Genomic DNA, 23,300 nt, shown 5'->3' with positions numbered 1-23,300 from the left:
AATTAGTCCCTCGACCTGCGTTTCCGATGACATAACTGTTCGTTCAACCTCGGCGTGCCGAGGAGATCATTACGATGGTGAGCGAATTAGGACGTTAAATGATGCGGATAATTGCGAACTTTTCGAGAAAAATTCATTCGAGGTTAATTTCAACATTTCTCTCTTTCTCGCGTTCTCGCATCGCTTCTTGCCTTTAGTTTCAGTCAAGTTTTTTTTTCTTTTTTTTTTCCCCCGCACATGAGTTCACTCGGCTCGTAGGAAGACGTTCGAATGTGCTCATCATCCACATATATATTTTATTGTACATTCATTTTTATAGCAGCCTTGCGAGAAATTAAATGAAAGCTACTGAAATATGTAAAGAAAAAAATTAATACATCGATGCTAAAACTCTCATAAACCTACTTTACGTTAGCGCAGTAAAGCTGAGTTAAAATTTACTTCGTATTACTTTGTACACGTACACAAGCTGTCGCAGAGAATTAACCATGATCGCGTTGCTCGAATGTTATATCGATTTAGGAAAGCCCTGAGCAGGCGACACTCGAGCACAGATAGTTGCATAAATCCATCCTTGCGTAACATTCGGCTAATGGCGCGAATTGTCAATAATTTAGCCGCGAGTAGCTGAAATCGGAGTCACGTTATTGTACACAAAGGAGAATATCGGCCGGACGTTCGTAATAGCGAAAACACGCGCACGCGGGCGTGTCCCGCGTTATGTTACCCGGCATCTCACCTGCCCACGTGCGCATTCTGTTTCTGCCTTCCTGTTTGGGAGCTGTGTATCGCGTGATGCAAATCGTTAGCATTGTCCATTATGGACCGACCATCTCCCCGCAAGCGGATAACTTTTACTTGTAACGATGACGCGCGCGTGTGTATTTTCCCTCCTCGTGTACCTTATCAGCGTCGGCAAAATCGTTGCGTGACAAATAGTGAATTTTACATCGGATTACGTCGGATTTGTCGAAAATTTAGACGGATGGAAATTTACGTATTATCAACGGTTGATGGTGCAACCCGCGCTCCCAAGTCGCGGATGCGACGCGTGGAAGCGGATGATCTCGCAGAGTCACGGACCGCGTTACTTCCGTCGTTTGTTCGCTTCTCTCTCAAGAATTTTTGCGCCGGCAAGTGCGATACTGTTTCTCAAAATCTTTCCTCGCAGTATTATACAATCGCGCTATCGTCGCGGATTGAAAAGCGTCGCTGAAGAACACTATGATAAATGACACCTGACTCTTCGGGCGTTTATATCCTTGAAGCGACATTGCATCATCGCGAATCGAAAATTTATCAGCGTCGACAAGTAATCATTCGCGCTAATTCTTCGCGGAAGATAAAACGAAGCCTTTTAACAGAGATTTCCGCGTACGGTTCATATTGTCGCGATTAGCAACGGTGCCAGTACTGCTTCTTGTTCCTGCTTTTAAGAGAATGTCTTATATTATATAATTACACGTAATTATCGTTACTTTGTACATTGTTTACATCGTCGTGGTGAAAAAAAGTGTAATATTTCATTACATTAGTGCGGACGAGTAAATGTAAAGATTGTATTATATATGGACTTTTTATTATAGACTCGCGCACTTTCCTTTCGTGCTTAAATATCATGCTCGAAAACTGACGATTCAGTTTCTGGTCACTTGCGTTATATTTCAATGATTTGTAATCTCGCGATTTTCTGATGTTAAAAAAGTAGAAAAATAATCTCTGATTATTTATAGAACTCATTGGAACTGATCGACTTTTTTGTCCAGGATAATTAAGGGTGAGAAATTATTACAATTGGCGCCTTCAAAATTTTGCACGTACAAATACAAAATAAAATTAATTCCCTGAGGCAAATTTCTAAATTTTTAAAAATATATCAGTAGTCAAATGTAGTATTCATCTCTTTTTCCTACACATTGTACTTTGTGAATATGTATTTATCGATGCTTTTTGAAGCTTACAGAAAGAAACAACAGAAGAAAAGCTGACGCCAATATATTTGTATTAAAATAATTTAAGAGATAAACGCACAAAATGATGAATTACTTTAGGGAGAAAAAAATAAATACATAATACATTATAAATTATTTTTAAATTCATTCTAGATAGTTGTATAATTGAATCGTTATGCACCTGGATCTCTCGACGAAGCTGAAGTATAATTTGTATTCCGTACGTCGATCGTACACACGTACATTTAGCGTTTGCTTCACGCGAAAACACGTGTCCGTTATAGTAACACAGTGAACCGATCCAGAATCCAGAATCCGTGTTCCAGACATCGATTCGATATCGCCAATTCATGCAATAAATTCACGCTAATGACTTGCCGTCCCTCAAAAGTAGAACAGCGCGACAACTTTTCGTACTGTCTGACCAATCGGTGTCGGTTTCCACTTGTGACAAAAACGACAATTCTTTGAAATAATTCCGTAAGAGCGGTTATTACGGCTCATATTTTTCACACCGAAAGCCCGTTATTACCCAAAGATTACTATTATTTTAACTTAACTCAGATTTAACTGACATTTACATTTCAGAGAAAACTTTGTAAATTACGAATCCTAGCCTGCGCAGTCCGAATCTATAATTTATCGATGTCGTACCAGCTGTCGCCGATACTTGCGTTTCTGCGCAAAATCATCATCTTTCCCTTCGTTTTTCATGATTTCGCGATGCTGCGATTTCGCGCGAACGTTTCCGTTACGAACGTACGTACGACACACATGTACGTAAAGGCAATCGCGGTAGCACCGGTTGACATTCCATCTCGTGCCGTTATGTAAACGTCTACAGAAGTCAAAATCTCTCCTTTCCTCTGACGCTGATCTCTCGCATTTGCAATTACGCAAGTCACCGGAGTCGCGCGCCAGTAACTTTTAAAGCGGCTGCGAAATCATCATTGGACAGACATTTATCTATTATTTTCTATTTTACTTGCAATTTATAAAATAATTTGACCGTAAGAAAAAATTTATAATGATAAAATCAAAGTTTCCGCGAATCTTATTAAAAGAAAACGAGCGCGTATATCTTATTAAATGAATATTTATTCCATATTTATTGCTTATGGATGAGATGTAAAATATAAATGATGTTAGATAATTGATATATCTGAGATTATATATATAAGTGAGAGAGAGAGAAATCATATTGTATATGTATATGTATTAGGTGTACAACTTTGCTTCCGCCGTTTTCCTATAGATGGCTTTAGCGGTAAGTAGTGGTCGAAATAAATAGATCATAGACGTCGTGTGATAAACTTGGGCATCTGTCAACATAACCCCATAGAAACATTAGTCGATTTGTGTCCGCGTCATAAAGTTATTCTCGATTGAAAATGTCAGTTTACGAGCCAAATTCTCGTCATTTGCGGGAGGTTTTAATTTTCTGCTTCAATATGAAGAAATCTGCGGCCGAGGCTCATCGAATGCTCTCAAATACTTATGGCGAAGCCGCTATTAGTGAAAGAACGTGTCGTGAGTGGTTTCGACGCTTCAAGAACGATGATTTTCACGTCGAAGACCGGCATAGCGGTGGAAGAGAGAAGGTTTTCGAAGATGCATAATTGGAGGCATTACTTAATGAAGACTCGAGTCAAAGTCAAAAAGAATTGACACGATCATTGGGAGTGGACAATACTTTGAATCATAAATGTATAACCAGTTCTTTACAATAAAGCCTCGAATTTCGGGAAAAAAAAAAACAGCGGAAGCAAAGTTGTACACCTAATAACATACACATACACATTCGTATAATTCATCTTTACATATATAATAAAATTACTTAATCACAATTGTGCAAAATTGCATTGGTTAACATCGATTTATTGTTTAACAATGCACGAATTGCGAAGAAATCACGACACAAGTTAATCGAGATGAAAACAAATGATGATTTGATTGTTCGCTCCGTACTCATTTCTAGCAGCCTCCTGCCTGGGAAAAGCACTCCTTAGATCCTTAGAAGAAACAGAGATATGTAAAATTAACCGAGATACGGAGGGAACACACACTCTGGGATTATCGCAAGTCAACGGCCGTGCGTGTGAGAAAGACACACGTGCTACAACACACACCGAGGAACAGCTCAACAGGTTTGCGCCTCCACCGTCGCGGCACGGTTCACGTCAGTAAAAACGGGGCCAAAATGTTAACCACTTTCTAGACTGTCGACTGAGTATTATCGAGTCACATGCAGAGCATACGGTATCATTTCCCACAATGCGTAACTTGTAACACGAAACACTCCGCCGTACACCCTACTTCTACGCTTAACATCTGATTCGTTTTTCGCAACGCGATTAATCAATCGCCATTTTATATAATGTAATGTATGAGAAATTTCTCTCTTGTAATAGCACTCTGTACGAGCTATATCGATCGCCCGAAAGTCTTGGTGGTAACATCCGTTACCGGCATCCACGATGTCAGAAATCTAAGGTGTACAATATAACATAATTTCACTATTATAAGCGATATCGCTCTCCATTCATTGCGAGCAATGACGCGAGCACGTGGCGCAAATTAAGGATCAATTGCGTCCGAGACGAACGTTCTGGTAATCGGGATATTGCCCGGCGTTAGAAATCGGCCGTTAGAGCATCTGCGCGATAATGGAACCAGTAGTTACTCGTGAGTATCCCACCTCGTATCCCACATTCAGGTAACAGTACAGTCGGGTACGCCGGTACCTATACGTATACGCGTATATGTGTGCGTGCGTGTGTGCGAGCGTGTGCCTACTTACGTGAAAGAAAAAGAATAAACTCGGCCACCTCGGGCACCTTGGCGACATGCTTCGCTGAATTACGGGAGGGATGAGCGGCAAATAAAATGTAGCGGGTTCCAATTCACAAAAAAAAAAAAAGCGACGAAAAGTCACGTCTATTAAACCAGGCCCGTAATAATCCTCTCTCGTGATACGCGAGATCAAAATTCTCGAAACATATTTTGTCCTCAATCGCTCAATTTAAGAGAGCGCTGATTGAGAAAGTAATATCTATCTTTACGTAAGAAAAAATGGCAAGTTGAAGAGAAATTAATTTATTTATTATTTAGAAAAAAGAGTATGTTTTTCTTTCACGTGGCTCTCCGAATTGTGCAAATATTTAAGCAAAAAGTGCTCATTTTTTCCAAGCAAACTAGACATGTAAATGCATGCGTCGCGGCGAGTGAGCATAAAATTACAATGCATTAGCGTGGTGGTTTATTCATGTGGTTAAAAACGATAGACGGAGAATCGAGCGACAAATATATTCGCTATTAAATGCGCGTATAAAGTTATACTCATAAGTAGGAAGTTTAATCGGAACCGGTGAAAGCACACAGAAGTGGCGCTGCCTCTTTTTTTTTTTTTTTTTTTTTTTGAATGGGGGAGGGGAGATGATTATAACGCATATGATTAATGCACTCGACAAACCTGTCTGGATCGGGCGTAGGTACCGGCTCGTACACGTTGGCGGATTTTGCACGCGGACAAATCAACGACGTCACTGAATAAACCGATTAAAGATCAGCAAAAATCATGTATTCGCTCGCGACAGCGAATTGAATATCGAACCGAGAGAGTCATTGTTCGACATTGCGCGACAAAAAGCTATCGCGTCAAAGCCGTTGGGTCGTGTCGTTTGATAAGCGTCGTACCGCGTAAAGTCACGCAAATATGTCAATTGTATTAACTTGGTCCTCACAATATCTTTAACGAAGAAAAATGCGAATAGAATAAATATTGAAACCATTACGCGTCTTCGCGACTTTATAAAAAACGATCGTTTTCATTTTTCTGGAAAAGATACGATCGAGTGACATTTCGGGCTAATCGATTAACTCGCTCCTATTAATTTTAAACGGTAATCGCGTTATTCTTGACGATTCGTACATGATAAAATCTAGATATAAAACATTACCACTTCGTTTTTGTCGCTCCACGATTGGAAATTGGATCGAATGAAGACGAAGCGCCAACGGTTCCCAAGAGCGGGTCGGCGATTTCGCAAAACGCGCGAACAACGCGCTGGGGAAGGAGGAGAGCAGATAGCATCTAGACCCGTTGCATAAGTATGAAAGTATCTTGTAGCGACTGACTGAGTAAATAATAACGGTTACGTGGCGCGCGAGGAGAGGACGTTCTTCTTCACTGAAAACACCGTAATGAGTGAGCCGTCTCTCCCGGGCTGGCTTAGCGTGGGACCCGCGCGCCAAACCAGCACGATTCATCATTATACAACGTGTGTGCCCGCGTGGAATAATTATTTCAACGACGCGCGTATTACCGGGAGAACCGCGAGAAACGCGACGAATTATTACGACAAACTTGCGATCATTAATACTTTACCGATAACACACGCGAGAAATTGTCAGCTGATTTATAAACTCCGAAACAAGATGATTGCCCCTTTGCGTGCTTGATTTTGTTATCTCGAGTTTTATAAAACTTTGCGATAAATTATATTATTATTGTATTTTATAATAAAAAGAATATTATTAAAAAAATATATTATTTCCTAAAATAAATAAGCAAAAATATGCTCCAAATAATACGATCGCTTATTATTAGATAAAAGTTCTATTGTAATGGAAAATATTAAATTCCATCCTGCTAAAAATACGTTAAACATAAATTAATTTCTTATTAACGTTTGAGAAATGTCATATGCGTTAATAGGAATTACGAAACACACTGCTTTCTCCCCAAGACCGGCGCGTTCCATAACATTTAGCTGATCATTTCGAATCATCGTTAAATCATCGATCGAAATGAACAATTTTTCTGCGATAAAAATCGAACGTTATCGTGAGGAATTTTTTTGCGAAAATTATTGAAATTTTAACTTTTACTCTCTTTCTCTTCTCGACATATCGGCGAAAAAGTCCGCGAAGCGCAACCCTCGCATCATGCGCGAAATACGATGAATTCGATAAGATCGCAAGAGATGCTCCCGCGCGTGTGTGCTCCGCGAGCCGTGTAAATACAGTTTTACACGCGCGAACATTGATCGCACGCTACGCGCGTATCGAGCGACTCGCAGCTTCTCCCTTTTATTCTCATCACCACTTCCTTTCGTTTTTTCAAGCTTTCTCGATACCATATGCTTATCGCGCCGCTTTCTCGGGATTGTGGGAGATCGTACATTTCGGACGAAAAAAAAAAAAAAAACTATCTTTCTTAATCCGTTGTTGTTGAATACGCCTATCAATTAAAGACGCGTCCCTTTTTGTTGGGTATTTTATTCTAGACCCGCATTGTTTTAAATTCCATCCGGCGAGAATGCGCGTGCGAATATCTAACATCGCGTTTTAGCGCAACCAGTCTCAGTTATATAACTCATCAATTTTCCATCTGACATGATAAGCATTATTTCGAACTTTCGTAAACTGTGATACAAATTTCAATGGGATCGAGAATAGAAATTGTTTCGTAGACCGCTACAACGCACATCATTGTTTGTACTCTACAGGAATTCTAATCTACAATACACTCACGCACACGCGTACGCAATAAGCAAAGTTTTTTTCATCATTTTTATAGCGCAAATTTTCTCTCTATTTCTTTTTTTAAATCAAATATATTTAAAATATTTCTCTTTCTCGCTCCATCTTCTTTTTTTTTTTTTTTTTAAGCCTTAAGCATTCTTTTTAAAGCCATATGTGCATTTTAGAAACTCGCTATAACTGTTTATCATATATATATACTAATAATAATTTTAAATATCATGCCGCTTGCAATAAATTAAATTTCTTAAAGAGAGAGCATATATCATGGCACAAATTGAAGTTTCATTAGCTTTAATATCTACTTCATGCGTGAGAGAATTGGAACCAAAGAAAAAGTACATTTTTTTGCGACCGTGCATCCGCAGGCAATATTCGATTCGATCGAAACGACCAATACAGTCACGTTGCCGTAAGCGATCTCATTTTATTTCATGTCACGCAGTTTGAGTCCGACTTACCATCAAAGCGAAAGTGATTTATGTCTAATACATAGTCAATAATATTTATTTAGCATTCGGTATTCCAGTTATACACACGTACTATTACCTCGAGAGACATAACGCTCACGAATATTACCTTTTTCGGAAAACAATAATCTCTGGCGGGTACATTTAACACGTGTGAAGCGCCCATAACGGTACGATGATATAACGTACGCTTAAGCCTTTCTCTTCCTCAATCGTGTCGCTCTATCAGCCTTTATGTCATAAAAAAAAAAAAAAAAAAAAATGAAGATCAGACTAATTGAGGTAATTTAATATTTTCTCCTGAGAAAAAAATAAAACAGTTCTGCGCCTTTATACACGCATACACACGAGCCCTTAATCATGCGAAATGATGCACAATTTGGGAATGAAAGATCGCGTAGAAAGTGTCTGGGAAACTACGAAGATCCTTGGCTACGGGGTGACGCAATTCCCGTGCTTTCCCCATAAGACATCCTCCTCTCGAGACAGCTGTGCGTTCGACGATCGCGAGGATGCGTATTTTAATCATCATTAGTATTTGGAAATTCTCCGTGATAAAAAGAACGAAAGAAACGGCGACAAAGTTGCGAGACAAGCCGCAACGATTCCCATCATTGCGCTCGAGGTGTCTAAATTAGAAGCGAGCAGAGATAATACGCGCACGAGGCGCGCACAATAGAAGTTATAATTTACGACGATTGCAGTGGTGCAGTAGTTATGCGAGGCATTCGAATAGAGCGCGATGAGACGGATTTACGTGTTCTCGCGGGTATGCGTTTCGAAAGTGCAAGTGCACGTTCCTCGGGGATGCGTCTCGCGTTGTTACGCCCCTGCCACTGACATTTTCTATCGCTGCTCTATCGATGTAAAATGTGAACGCGATAGCCTCTGATTCACTGCAGGATATACCACGCGAGTGGCCGATCACCATGAAGCATGACTATATATTAAATAGCATGATTATACACGAGTATATTTTTTCTTAAATAACTCATCTTCTCGACTAATCTTTTTGATGACAAATCGCTTCTTTTAATTTAAAGTAAATACCGTTGTTTATTATAGGCAACTCTTATATTATCGTATATAAATCACGATAAATTAGTACTATAAGTCATGTCGTCCGTGCGCGCGCATTTTTTTTTTTTTTTTTTTTTAAATACTGATTAAAACATACATTTCTGTATATCTTTTTTACATAAGAGAAAAATAGATATTAAAAGAGTATGACGACTTTTCGGGTCATAAGATAGATATTCGGGATTCACAAACCGCCGACGCACATTGATATTTCGCCGGCATCGAGCCGCTCACCGCTGAATCGCCAATGGAGATTTCTCACTTGGATATTCGTCACGAATTCCAAGCGAATGTTATTGCAAACTCGATTTCGTAGGCGAGGCAGGCTTGAGAAGGCAGAATCCTTTGGCCTCCATGCCGTAACCCATTCAACGAAGATTCAATCGGTTTTACTACTAGGCTCTAACTGCAGAGTGAGCTAAATATAAAATAAGTTACTTGATATCTGAAATTCGTAATTTTCTTCATCGTATGTATGTACATAACAAAGTATAATGTAAATAAACTGCGCATCGCCATTCGTGCAGCATCTAATATTTCTCCCAACGCGCGACTTGACTTACAATTAATTGTGTTGAATTGTACTAAAAATAAAATAAGAAAATATCTAAAAAATTATAATTGTCATTGAAGTTTTTTCTGCACAGAGATTAATAATTAGCATTTTTTGAACGTGATCAAATTAATAGTTGTCGCGTATATTTTCTTTTTGTATAATTCTTGCCCCGGAAGGATTTTGCATCACGCACTTCAACAATCAACAATAAACCAATAATAATAAATAGACATTTACGAGACATGTTCGTAAAAGGCAAAGCTTCGCCGTGACAAATGGAAATGTAACATATATTAATGTTTATATAATATTATGATATTACAACATTGTACCATTATGTATGTATGTGAAAGTTAATTAAACTAATTTATTAATTTCCCAAGTGTGTGTGGCTTAGAATTAAAAGTAATTTCCCCGCTGCTTGTGAAATTAATATAGATTAGTTTAATTAAAATTTTCACACGCGTAATATTACAATTCTAGTTTATAATTCACAACGTTGTAATATCACAACGGTTTCTATTCGTCACGGCAAAGATTTTATACTTTCATGTTACATCCCGACGAAGACATTGCCCTCGTCGCGATGTCCAACAATTATCGTGTTCTTGCGTGTCTTGATACTCCGGCATGTCGGTGAAACTAATATCTCTTGCACAACTAGTCGACCAACGCCAGCTGTATCCTTTTTTATCACACAGACGAGAATTTCACACCCGGACATACGCAAATGTGCACGTCGACGTGGCTCCAAGACAAAGTTCAACCAGTGAGAAAGTTCCGAGGCGCGAAACGTGAAAGCAGCGAGTTAAAACTTTTGCTAGCGGATCGCTAAATGCGACATCTTCGATTGTGATTTTTCTCCATTAGAATTTCACCTGTTGCCTGGGGATAATGAACTCTTCGAAAAACAGGCGTCAGCGGAGAATTTTTCTTAAAAAGGATTGCCGACGATTACGTATTCTATATATCTTTCAAGCTATCGAAGTCCTTTGCAAACAATCGCCATAAATCTATTTCAATGCATATAAATATCCTCGTTAATATTAATTCGTAATGCGTGATCCGTAAAATGAAGAAGCATCCGAGAGATGGTTTCGAGACTTGAACCATCCCAATCGCTCGCGTCTGACATTTTATTTCTTTAATGATCGCAGCTTGTTTCTTAGCACGTGTATCGGCACGAGGATAGTTCTTTTCTGCAATGAGAAATGACGACCTTTGACAGTACATATAAGAGAGAAATCATAGCGATACACACATTCCGTGCTACTTTACAGTTTTCCTCCCATGTAAAATTTCACACAGGTGGAATACCGCACAAATAATATATTTCTGTGAAAATGCACAAGCATCGCATGTCTTGTTTCTAAGACAATTCTCAGAAATTTATATATCTATATATATATATATATATATATATATATATATATATATATATAATATAAATACATAAAGTTTATATAATAAAAGATAAATCATCTTTCCCTTCACAGCAGGATTTGTTCGTCGGTTAACGGTACGCAAATTTATTAAAAATACGCATTTTTCAAGCGAGCAATGTAGGTATGTATGCCATGAAATTTTTTTTATAACCAGGAATGGCATCGCGGAGGCGATGTGGCTGTTTGTAAAAACTTCACAGCCCGAGATCGTGGCTCCTCTCTTGAGAGGACGGATGCCATCCGGGACGGAGGGTCTCGGGAGTCGTGGAATTTAAATGATTCTCGATAGAAAGCGTTTTCACTTCAGGTAGGATGCGCCGGGTAGTACTCGGTACACGGCTAATATGAACAACCGCGGCGTGTTAATGAAATCGAGCGCGGTTTATGCTGTGGTTGGCACGTCACTTCGATTTCTAATTAAGAATTTTATTCCGAATGATCGTATCGCGCATATGTGCCGTGTATCATAATTTTCGAATATTTTAAATTATAGCGAGAAATAATGTTTATATCAAAAAAAGAAGGAAAGAAAGACGGATCTGCGTAATGTCTCGTTATTAGAACAAATCTCTACCATCTGAATGTCAAAATGCACTCAAGCTTCCTGCTTGCGAACACTACATGCGCGAGCGAGCCGCGCCAAACGTGAAAGTGGCAATTTACTCGGACAAGAGCAACTATGTAACGGAAGATCATCGTCGACGACTATCTATTTCCGCCATCCGGAATTATGGACTTTATACTTTTCCGCCTACAATGTTACACTGAAATCACTTTTGATTTGACGTGTATATTGCGTGAGAATGCGCGCGGAAGTGCCTCGCGATGAATCTAGTTTTCTGCTACATTAGCCTTATACTACTGATAAGGCCAAAATGTATCTCCTTTCGTAATAACGACGTTAAACGACATTTAATCGATATCACAGCTATTGTATTATATGTATATAATCGATGGAAAGAAATGCCAAATGTCTGTTTCTAACATCCCGTGCATTTATCCCCCTTTGCTATCTCCAATCTTCGCTTGATGTAAAGCATTTTCGATCGATGCTATGATTGGAGATTGGCGAGAAATTTCCATCAACGGAAATCTCGATTCTTCTCGCTCAACGCGACGGAAACGTCGTCGTCTCCGCAAGAGATCTTGCTATTAGATGCCGGAGAACTTCTATGGGCTTGGTCCATGGATGACCTACTGGCACAGATACCGCGCCTTTCTACGTTCTGGGCGATCGCCATCAATGTGAATAACGAACAAACTTGCCGTCGAACTTGTTTCAATGGCACAGGTCCTTAGAGAAAAATATACTTATCGTTCGCCTCGTGTTCATGTGTTCCTAACGCATATACGTATCGCCTAGCGAGAAGGGGAAGATAATGTCTCGTTTTCTATCGATTCTGAAAAAAGACAGACTGAGAGAGAGAGAGAGAGAGAGAGAGAGAGAGATCACGTTCTCGAGAAAATATCTTGATTACGTTGGCATTGGGCCCGCGCTCGGAGAAGGCAAGAGTTTCTTCTTGAGAACGTACGAATGAAAGTCAACACTCCAACGTCCATTCCTTTCCCATAGATCGCGGGGAGATCGTGGAAAAGTCTTCGATAGATACACCTCAGCCGTATCTCGGAACGAGAAAAGGGCGTATCGAGAAATCGGGCAAAGTTTATTATGATAAAATTCTCATATATGTATTATGTAGGGTGTGTTCCGTTCCGCGGCGCACCCGACAAGCTTCACTTGTGTTTCTCTCGCAATTTAAAATCAATTATCTCTTTTAAAAAAAATGTTAAAATAGTTAATTTTTGTTAAGTATAATGTAAGCGATGAAAAACAATGTTTTTGGCGAATCTTCAAAACGCGAATAAATAATAGTGTTCGATTAAGTTTTAAGTGTTTAATTAAATTTTCATTCAATTTCAATTAAATTTAGTTTTACATAAATTTTAAGTGTTCAACTAAATTTTCATTTAATTTTAAATAGATCTTTTTTTATATTAGAGAACTTCAATTTTTAAAATTTAATCATTATAAGATATTGAATACTAAACATAAATTAATAAAAAAGATTATACTTAGATATGTGCTAAAAAATCAACTTTAAACTCTTCACAGAATGTACAAATAAAGTTTGTCAAATATGTTGTTACGAAACATGTCTGTTGTATATATTGATGTACAATGATTTTGATGCCGATAATGGTATTTCTGATCGGAATAACTTTTTTTATAAAGAATATAATTACAATAATTTCTTTATAAGCGATAGAAAACAGGTGTTTAATCTTCATAAGTATAATTGTCGCATTAATTTGCACATTTATTATACATTTTTTTGCCGTGGAATTAATCGCATCTCGCGCAAACCTATGCAGATGTTAATTATCTGTCGCTTGAATTGCTCGAGAAATCATCCTCATCTCGATTGAACGATTTTGCTTTCGATTCCACGTCTTCGTATCTTGTCTGGACGCAGAGAAAGCTGTCGCAGAAAGCGGTCTTTTTATCCACGCGCCACGAATTATCACGTTGGAGACGCGGATCTTTGATTAAATTAATCTTTGACTGCGATCTGACATTTCCGCTAATAGGTTTACTTAAGTAGAGCCTAAGCAGCACAAACTCGGCGCAAATTACAAATGCCTGTGTACGCATCCGAGAAAATACAAGGAGTCGATTAGCATACACAAGCTATGGCACAAGAGCGGGCAGGATGTAAATATTTGCGTTAAGCAATTACATGGTGCACGGAGAGGAGGAAGCGTAGCCGATGAGGGAGTTAGTGTGCCAATCCGTTACACGCCCGAGGCTATTGAGAATTCGGTGAAACATTCGGCCCACATCGGCCTCCGTTGTTGGATGCGCCTGGCAAGCGAGTTGGGCCTTACTCGCAGGGCCGAACTCTAGTGTTTGACAAATTCAGGAAGGCAATGAGATAAAGAGACTTTAAGGCTTCGAGATGTTGCTTTCGACGCGATCAAGGCCAGGCCAGGTGAATTGCGCCTTTCGCTAACAGGAGAGGAAGATCGTTTACATACGTAACTCGTCTCTCTCACTCTCTTTCTCTTCCTATCCCTCTCTCTCTCTCTCTCTCTCTCGATCCGATCCTGGTACAGGTGGATTGTCGGTATGAACGACCGATGGGCCTGCGAATTGGGTCAGCGAATCGAGGAGATTAAGCTTGTGAGAGAACAATAATAAGATTTGCTTCGGATTCACGTCACGTTTCTCAGATTCAATTCCGTTCGAAAAATTCGTGAGACGATGGTTCATTAACGCCCCAATTAGACTATCTACTGAAAAAAAGTGCTGAATGTAAAAATCAAATTGGGAAAGTTATCTATTATGTAGAAAAAAAATAAGTGGGAAAAATGAGTTTCTATCTCTCTTCTAGCTTTTATATGATGATCAGATAATCAAATAATTCAGAAATTCTGAAATAAAAAATTAGTTTCTCTCTCTCTCTCTCTCTCTCTCTCTCTCTCTCTCTCTCTCTCTCTCTAAAATAATTATTGATATACAATTTTCTTTTATTGACTAGATTCCATAAGCATTCGCACTTTTATTAGCAAAGGCAATTAACGGATTAATAGAACTAGGATTCTAATAGAAATATATCCTCTTAATTGTTGTGTACTATATTTTTCATTATTTTTCAGTATCTCTTGCGTGTTTCTATACGATACTTTTTGTAATTAACGTCTCATTGTTATGTCTAAGTAAAAGTATTGCGACCGTCAATTTTCTTATATACAATCCGTATCACGCAAATATTCAGTACCTGCATGCGAGATGAGATTCATAAGCCGTTCACGTTCTCCATTCGGTTTTATATTCCAATTCTACTTTCGTAACTCGTTGTTCTCGAATAAATCGTTTACGAGGTATTCGTTTTTCTAATTATTCATTTTATTAAATTTTTATCTAAACATCCTGTCCTATTAAATTTCCCTCTAAAATAACGAAGGACTCACGATAAGATATGACACGATGTCAGGAGATAATACGATCACGGATTAAAATCATGGAATAAGATGAGGAAAATCGTCGTAGATCAAACGCAGGGTGATCTTGATACGTGAAACTTTCGAGATAAACTGATTGCCCGTACGCAGATCGGAATTTGTCCTCGATACATCTCATCAGCTGTACACATCCCACTAATGGTGGCCTTTCTCGTTATATATACGCAAATCAACGGAATTTTCTTGCGCTGACATTTGTATTTTCACCATCGCGATAATAATCGCTACTTCCCGCATCTGAAAGCACAAGTATCATCGCCCCAGTTTGCGATTCCGTCGCGCATTCACAAGCAATTTAAAGCATCTCGAGTCTCCGTGAAGGTAAGAAACCGCGCGGTCGAGTTTATAATAAAGAGAATTTCATCTCCACGTTTATCGACGACCATGACTCTTGCCATTTCGGATATAGTAAAGGAGATAAGGCATATACATGTTCGACGCGATGTTTAAAATTCCGCATTCTTTCACGTTCTCTATCGCATTCGCCTTACTTGCCTCAGCTCCATCGTGAGGGACTATTAGCACAGTAGGCTAGTAGGCGGAAGAAATTGCGGGGTTAAGTAAACGTACCATTAAACATTGCGTTTACATGCTCGTTGACATCCGACACACCGTGTTAATTGTCCCCAGCGAAGAAAGTCGTTTCTTGGCGCGAATACATTTGTATACGCACTGTTCGACATCGATCCGACTAGACTACTTGAGTTATCTCCTGAGATTTCGATGGAAATACACGACGTACAATTTTAGCGACATCAGTTTGTCTTCCATTAGTTATTAGAAGAATAACATAAAATTAACTGTAATACTATCTCGCAAAATTCAGATCTTATATGTGAGACGCGTATGAGAATTGGGCCTTGTGAGTAACTTGTGAGAAGAATACGTCGAATGAGACGGTTCACATAAAATTCGCTTTTGCATATCATTAGTTGCAGATGAAGGACTTTAACGTGCGTAATGTATGGTTATCATATATATTGTATATTCAAACTAGTCTTTTTAAACATAAGAGAGCGTAAAAAAAGTGCCGGCGTATAATGAATATCGAGTTAATATATCTTTTATCGACTCTTATACTTGATAATAATTACTTATAATTTCATAACGGGAAATTAAAATCTTATAATTTTGTCCTAGATATAATGCGATAGTTGCAAATTCTCGGATATTATACAAAATAACAACATTAATTATTTGATTTCTTTATCAAGCCTCCCATTGCCGATATTTTGACATCTCTTTGGAATTTTCCTACACTTGCGTACGGTATTTTGTTATTACACTACTTACTAGTAAATTATTAACGAGTCACTTAAGACACGGTGAGTTATTTCAAAGTTGCCTGGCGATGCGATAGAGCGTGAATATCGCACGGGGGTATCTCGCCCGCGCGCGCATTTCTTCGACTCCTCCTTCATTTTCCGCCGCGTAACCGACTTCTTCTCGTCTTTTTTCATCGTTCGTCTCGTCACATGAAAAATTAGTTTACGGTACGTTACATATCCAGCGCACGGAGAAGTGGTAAGAGCAACGCGACGGAAGCGGGACTCCGCTTATGCGTATCCACTTGGAATACAAGAATCTCCGAGTGAAGAAGAACAATGAAACAATGAGACGATTACGCGTATTGAAGAAGAAAGAAGTGCAATTATTTTATATAGCCAAGTGTTAGTCTGAATATCGCGGCCGAAATATTGAAAAACACGGATATACAAAAAATATTGATTCGATTTGTTAGACGAATTTTTAGCGAAAGAGATAAATATTATTTATAATCACTTGCGAGTTCTTACACATATTTGTTAATGTAATAAATTTTATTTAAAGAATCTAATATAAACATTATTAATATATCTTAAAACGTAGCGTAATACGCATGTGTAATACTTTACGTCGAAACATTGATACTTTATTATAAACTGGCTACGGATACGCTACAAAACTTCGGTCTACTTTTACATGTAGTGTTTTTTTCTCCCATAATACATGTAATACTCTTCAGAAGCTGGAATAAAGGTCGAGTTTAAAGATTATAGCGTACCAGATTCTCAATCCGATATATCTACTAATCTCCTTTCTGGAGATCTTAATTCCCCACAAAGAATTATTATAGGTCAGTTGAACGAAAATGGCTTCGTATTGTCATTATACTGTTAATCGAAGTTATTACATTATTGATTGGTTCCGGATCGTTGAGGTATCGCGTTTATTCGCTTATGTCATGTCCGAATTGCGAAATCGTTAAAGCTGAAGCATAGAGAATTACAAAGATGAGAAAATATCAATAGCCGACATTTACTTGTAATATCAGCCATCAAGTCTCACTTCCGTCTCTTCGTATGCGCGTGAGAAGCCTTCTCTGTTTATTATACAAATAAATTTCTATATATAAATAGCTCCTCTATACATATACAATATCTCTCACATTTGACAAATAAATGACTAGATCCGACCTTGACCGGTGCGTTGTAAAAGCTATTGCGCATCTCTGATTTTTACTGCTATAAAAATATATGAGTCTGTTGCCTCCAGAAAACAATGGTCGATATCGGATGCAATCGCGAATCAAGATCTACCGTGCCGGACGAAGCCGGTTCTCGTTAATAATCCTTCGCCATCCGCATGCACATGCTTTTTTCTGTCGCGTCGCGGCTCTCCAATGGCGGATTCTTCTCGCGGAATTAGAAAGTGAAATATATGAATCGCAGAGAGGCTGACTTCACTGACATAATAATTAATTTATAACCGCGATAAGAAGCCCGCGTTAATAGCAACGCGAATGAGCGTATAATGTTGCGATATTAATTATCATCAGAATCAATTATCGCTCATTGCACAAGTTTAATCGATTACTTCGTCGTTAACTTACATAGGGTTAATGAATGTAGCGGAAGAAAATCTTGCATTAGTGCAAGATAAAATAAATAAAAGCATCTAAAAATTATATAATACATCATTAAAAAAAAAAACCTATCTTCCATATCCGACTTTTAATATTAAAATTTTGCTTAAATTTTAAATATAACTTTTTTCATATAAAGTTAATAATTGTTCATCCACGATGATATTTTTGTTTTTATATTCATATTTGTGATGTACCAGCATTGAAAAATCTGTTATACACTTAAGTGTACAATTTTAATATAATAATATAATAATAATCAAATTTATTTATACTGACAATCATCAGAGAAAGATTAATTTAATTAAATCTTAATTTTTCGATTTTTAAAAATTTTCCTTCAATTTAGAAAAAAATGTTTTAGACTTATGTCTAATATAATATTCACACAAACCTTGAAATTCAAATAAATAATAATTTATAACTGACTGGAATAATAGTATTGTGGAGATGTAACCTATTGTGTTTACGTTTAGAAATTTTTAATTGCGGGATTTAATATTCGTTGATTTGTATCAAATATTAAAACAATTCGTTTATTTACATATATATATATATGATGTATATAATTCATAGTTATGATAGACAGAGATTAATTAACAGGCGAATAACAAAGTGAAACGTTTCCCCGTCTCTTTTACGACTGGATCGAAACTTCTCTCGCCATTATCTCACTTTCACCCTCACTCTCGAATGGGCGACACTTTTACTCGAGTGTTTAGGACAAGTTCGCGTTGTACGCGCTATATTTATCGAACAGCAGATTAATAGTCTAGTGCATGATTCGAAGCACGATCTCAGCTTTTCCCGCAAATTAATTCTGTTTCATCACTGTTGACTTTCTTCGCAGGTTGAGAACAGATCCGTACGGAATACCTTATAAGGACTCGTCGCTCTTATTATATTATAGATTTCGAAATTTTCTAAGATTGTACAAGAACTATTATTTATATATAATTTACACTTTTCAAAAAGATTACTTTACAAAATCTTTTTATTTTCTTTTAAAAGCATAATTATATTATATGTCTGTTAAAAAAAATAAAAATAATAGATTTAAATAATAATCTTTTTCAAGTGAAATAAATTTGAATATTTATATATTTCAAATTGTTTAATAACAAATGTTATTTGAATTTTATGCAAAATTCTATAGCGTTATTTCAATTAGCAGGTATGTACTATATTTGTTAACCGCAATCGCGCGCGAAACTTTCCCATTCGTAAAATATATCCTGATCGAACTAGTCATTAAATAAAAGTATCGACATTGCGTTAAAGTTATATGCCGTACAAAAATTTACGAGATGCACTTAAACTTTGTCGTGATCAAATATTATCTATTTAAATAATAAAAAAAGAAAATTAAATGCTCTTTCACAAGGTAAAATAAATCTAATAGAATAATGAAAGAGAGAGAAAAAATAATGACAACAAAATAATTAGATTATTTTATTATAGTATATATATAGAGAGAGAAAGAGAGAGAGAGAGAGAGAGAGAGAGAGAGAGAGAGAGAGAGAGGGAGAGAGAGTCTAGTTTATTCATATATATTTTGTTTTACAATGTTACTTAAAAGGCATTTGTTATGATTCATCGAATCTTATTGTATAAAATTACAGTTATATGATGATACTGGATGATATTACGAATTTACAGTTACCATGATTCACACATATATCTTTTAATTATAGTTTCACCTTTTAAACGTAGAAAGATGTATAAAATAATAAAAAAAAAATATATGATTAAAATTGTTATTATATTTATCATTATAGCAGAAAAATAAGGGATTCTCGCCCCCCTCTCTCTCTCTCTCACTCTTTTTCTCTTTCTCTTACGGTATTTCCTACATATTTGCTCTTACTAGAGCGACTTTTAGAAGTATGCACAGATTCATTCTCTCAGTTTAGATGTGTGTTTTGAGCACACAGCGTCCGTTTTGCTACTTCATCGCCGATATTTCGCACGCTGGTATGACGCAAACCATCAGGCAGTATGTACAGTGATGTAAAAGGTGGTCCTTGTAATAGCAGAAACCGTATATCCGTTTGTCCGGCCATTCTCTCGGACACGCTGTCGGTCACGTGCGTCAACCAATTCACGTGGTAGCAGGCGTGCTGTACGCTAGAAGCTGTAGCGCATAACGTATATATATGTATAGCGTGTAACTATATATTGTATGTGCCAGCTTAGCCTCTTTCAATCCTTGACCGGATTGAAATTTAATTTTGTTTTCATAAAAATAGATCGCATACGTTTAAATATCATCTATATCCTTCATTTTACATGAAAATTTTAACAGAAGTAAGAAATTAACAAATTTTACTAATCTGAGAGACAGGAAAATGATACGAGTTACATTTCATTTTTCCGAATGTATTGTAGCGTATCGAAAGCAACCAATCAAGCTGCTTTATCTTTTAAAGTCGAATGTTTAATGGCGACCTTTTCTGCCTAAATATATGTGCAGTGTCGATTGGCCGCGACGAGTTTCAGAATTGCTACTTCGAATTAGCAACCGTGTAATTTCAATGGTCGTGTAATTTCAAATGCCACTGGATAAACAGGATAAATAAAGTTGTTCCATTGAATAAACTCCAAGCACAATAAGAGCAAGAAATAAATATCTGAAGAGCGACACGTACGACAAATATTAATTCAAATTGCTTCTCGATACGAAATTTAATACATAATAAGTATATTTAATAAACTAATTAATATTAAACTATAAAAAAATAACGATTATATATATAATTCCGATCGTTGACGTTACACTGTTATCGGATCGCTTGAAAATATAAAAACGGATCCTATCGGCTTCAGTGCAGACACAAGCAGACACAAAGTAGAGTAACGAGCAATACCGTTATTAGCAATCGCCACCGCCTTTTGCCTTCGTCTCTTCTCTTTTGTGATGGCGGGATGATAGTATGATAGTACGATTGCAAATACGTTTCTCTTTTTAATTAAACAAGTTTGTAATCGCATAATTAGAAGCGGAGCAAAAAAAAAAAGACATACAGTCGACATGTTCCCTTTATATGCAAAAATCACATTAAGTGGTCAGTAAATATTCAGTCTTATTTTAGACACGAAACAATTCTCTTCAAATAAAAAAATAAGATTGATCCATGCATCATAATATTGTTAATTAAGTGCGTTTCTTTCCACGCACTTTTTTTCGCTCTCGCACGAACGCGACGTTAATAGGATCAAGAGACATTTATACACGACGTCAAAGAGCAAGAAGGTTGTCGGATATTGCGGAAGCAACTTGTCATTTTCCGCTTGGTTGACTGGATAAAGCTACTTAATGGATATTGGACTCCTCGAATCTCACTGTGGACTTGTCGCGTGAATGGTTCGTGAACATGATGTTACGCATGGCAGAAATTACGACGAGTAACATCACTGTCTAAATGGCAGTTGGAACCGTAAACTTCAGAAAATTGTCTCTAACTTATGCGAGATATTCTGATCGTGTAACGTCAAAAATGACGAGTACGTGATATCCTTGTAAGAAATATCAGCGCATGTTAAACGAAACATTTTTAGCATAATCAATATATAGCCTCGCATGTGTATGTGTGAAGCTAATTATTAGCGTGTGGCCAAACTGATATTTTGAGCAATTTATATCCGCGCAAGTCTGTAACTCGATTCGTACCACTGTTACCGGTTCCCACGATTGAACGCTTTCTCTCTTGTCAAACTCGTTCCGCGCGCCTGAAGCCCACGAGATTTCGTGTTGTTCGCGAACCCAGCGTGGAAAATCGATGCATTAACGCGAAACAATAGCGCAAAGTTGCGAATCAGTTGACACATGGGAGAATGTGTTGTGAAAATATTATATACATATACAATACAATAATACATTGGAGTAAGCTTAATCACTTGTGTTTATTTTCCATTGAGAAAGAAACAAAGCTCTTAAGAATTCCGAATATTTCGCACTTTTGCGCGATTGCCTTCAAATGACAGAATATGGACAAAGATATTGACGTGAAACGTCGCAGCTATTACTGGTCGGTTGCAAGAGATTATTGAGCAAGTGAGAGTAATCATCATTATTCTCGGTTTACCACACGTATCCACGCGCGAAGCAAATGCGGCATTCCCGAGTGGCCGCATTGGCTATTACACGGCCAGTTAACTCAATGCAACGTGAGAAATTAATTCATACCTGCCGCGACAGAATTGAATTTCGATAAATTACGCGGAGGGTTTACTTTCCCGTCATACATTGTTCTTTTTGGGCGAAGGAGCTTTCACCGGAAATCGTAACGACGCGACAGCGTTAACGCGATTCGTCATGTCTGACGCAAGCATCCTGAACGCGGAACACGATTTCAAAAGACACGAAAAATTCCATTTTAATATGCAACTGTAATGTAGGAACCGTTTACTTAACGTGGAGAATAGAGGGAGGAGGGGCGCGATTCTTTCCTTTTTTTGATTATATACTTTTTTTTTCGAGAGAGAGAGAGAGAGTCCCTTCAAGAGTTTCTCGTCCCCAGTCATGTATCACACGTTCGGATGCCATACTATTGTTGTCAAACTAGTCATGAATTTATGGTATATAATATCGCCTATTATTGAAAGTGAGATTGAAATCGTGCGTTGGTCGATGACCAGGTTACCTTGGTATTCATGTCGCTCTCGCAAGATAGTCAATTACTTACAACACACACTCGTATCGTCGGGATTGACACGAGCATTCATCGAATGCACTCTTCACATTATCATGGGTATAATTAAAAAAATCTTTAATAATCAACGTAAATAATCCCAAATTAATTCAACTTATGTTGAAATCGCGTAAATGAAGATGCGCTATTAAAAACAAGAATGTAATTTGTAGAAAGCAGCGAGATCAAGCGCACTTACGGATTCGCAACGCCCTTTTTTTACCGCGGAATGTTGACGAGCCTATCTATCATCGTCGCAGAATCTCGTTGTTGACGCAATAGTACTTGTCGCAGCCGTTAAACGAATCTCGCCGGGAGCAATCGTAATTCCGATGATGAGAAAAATCTTTCGGGCATTAGCGGGGAAAGCCGGGTCGCCAGCCGCGCGACATGAATGAACGAATTGTTCTTACGAAACGAGCATAATATCCCCAAGGGATTTCTCCTCTCGCGTATCGCACTTGTAGAAAACAGGCTCAAGGTAGCCGTCGCCTATGCAACCGCGATTATGCAGCCGCGTACGTGGAAGTCGATCGTCAGATGCGTTCGTGTATCTCGATCGATTATTCCCTTGCGGTTGCTCTCGCGTGCCTTCGAATATTACCGGAGGCGCTGAGAATTACGATATTGTGCG

At 37.8% G+C, this 23,300-nt stretch overlaps 2 protein-coding genes across 2 annotated transcripts in view; one reads left to right on the top strand and one right to left on the bottom strand.

Moving 5' to 3' along the window:
- The window catches only part of Dctn4-p62 (dynactin subunit 4), a 93,317-nt gene that overhangs the window by 15,540 nt on the left and 54,477 nt on the right, over positions 1 to 23,300 (bottom strand). The window lies entirely within an intron of this gene.
- Positions 1 to 23,300, top strand: part of LOC138936853 (mucin-2-like) — a 56,461-nt gene that overhangs the window by 8,414 nt on the left and 24,747 nt on the right. The window lies entirely within an intron of this gene.

Source organism: Polyergus mexicanus, unplaced genomic scaffold (genome assembly GCF_030449975.1).
Source record: "Polyergus mexicanus isolate NDT 795.1 unplaced genomic scaffold, iyPolMexi1.0 SCAF_10, whole genome shotgun sequence".
Classification (NCBI taxonomy): Eukaryota; Metazoa; Arthropoda; class Insecta; order Hymenoptera; family Formicidae; genus Polyergus; species Polyergus mexicanus.
Note: the sequence above shows the minus strand (reverse complement) of the source record. Positions and strands in the feature narration are given on the sequence as shown.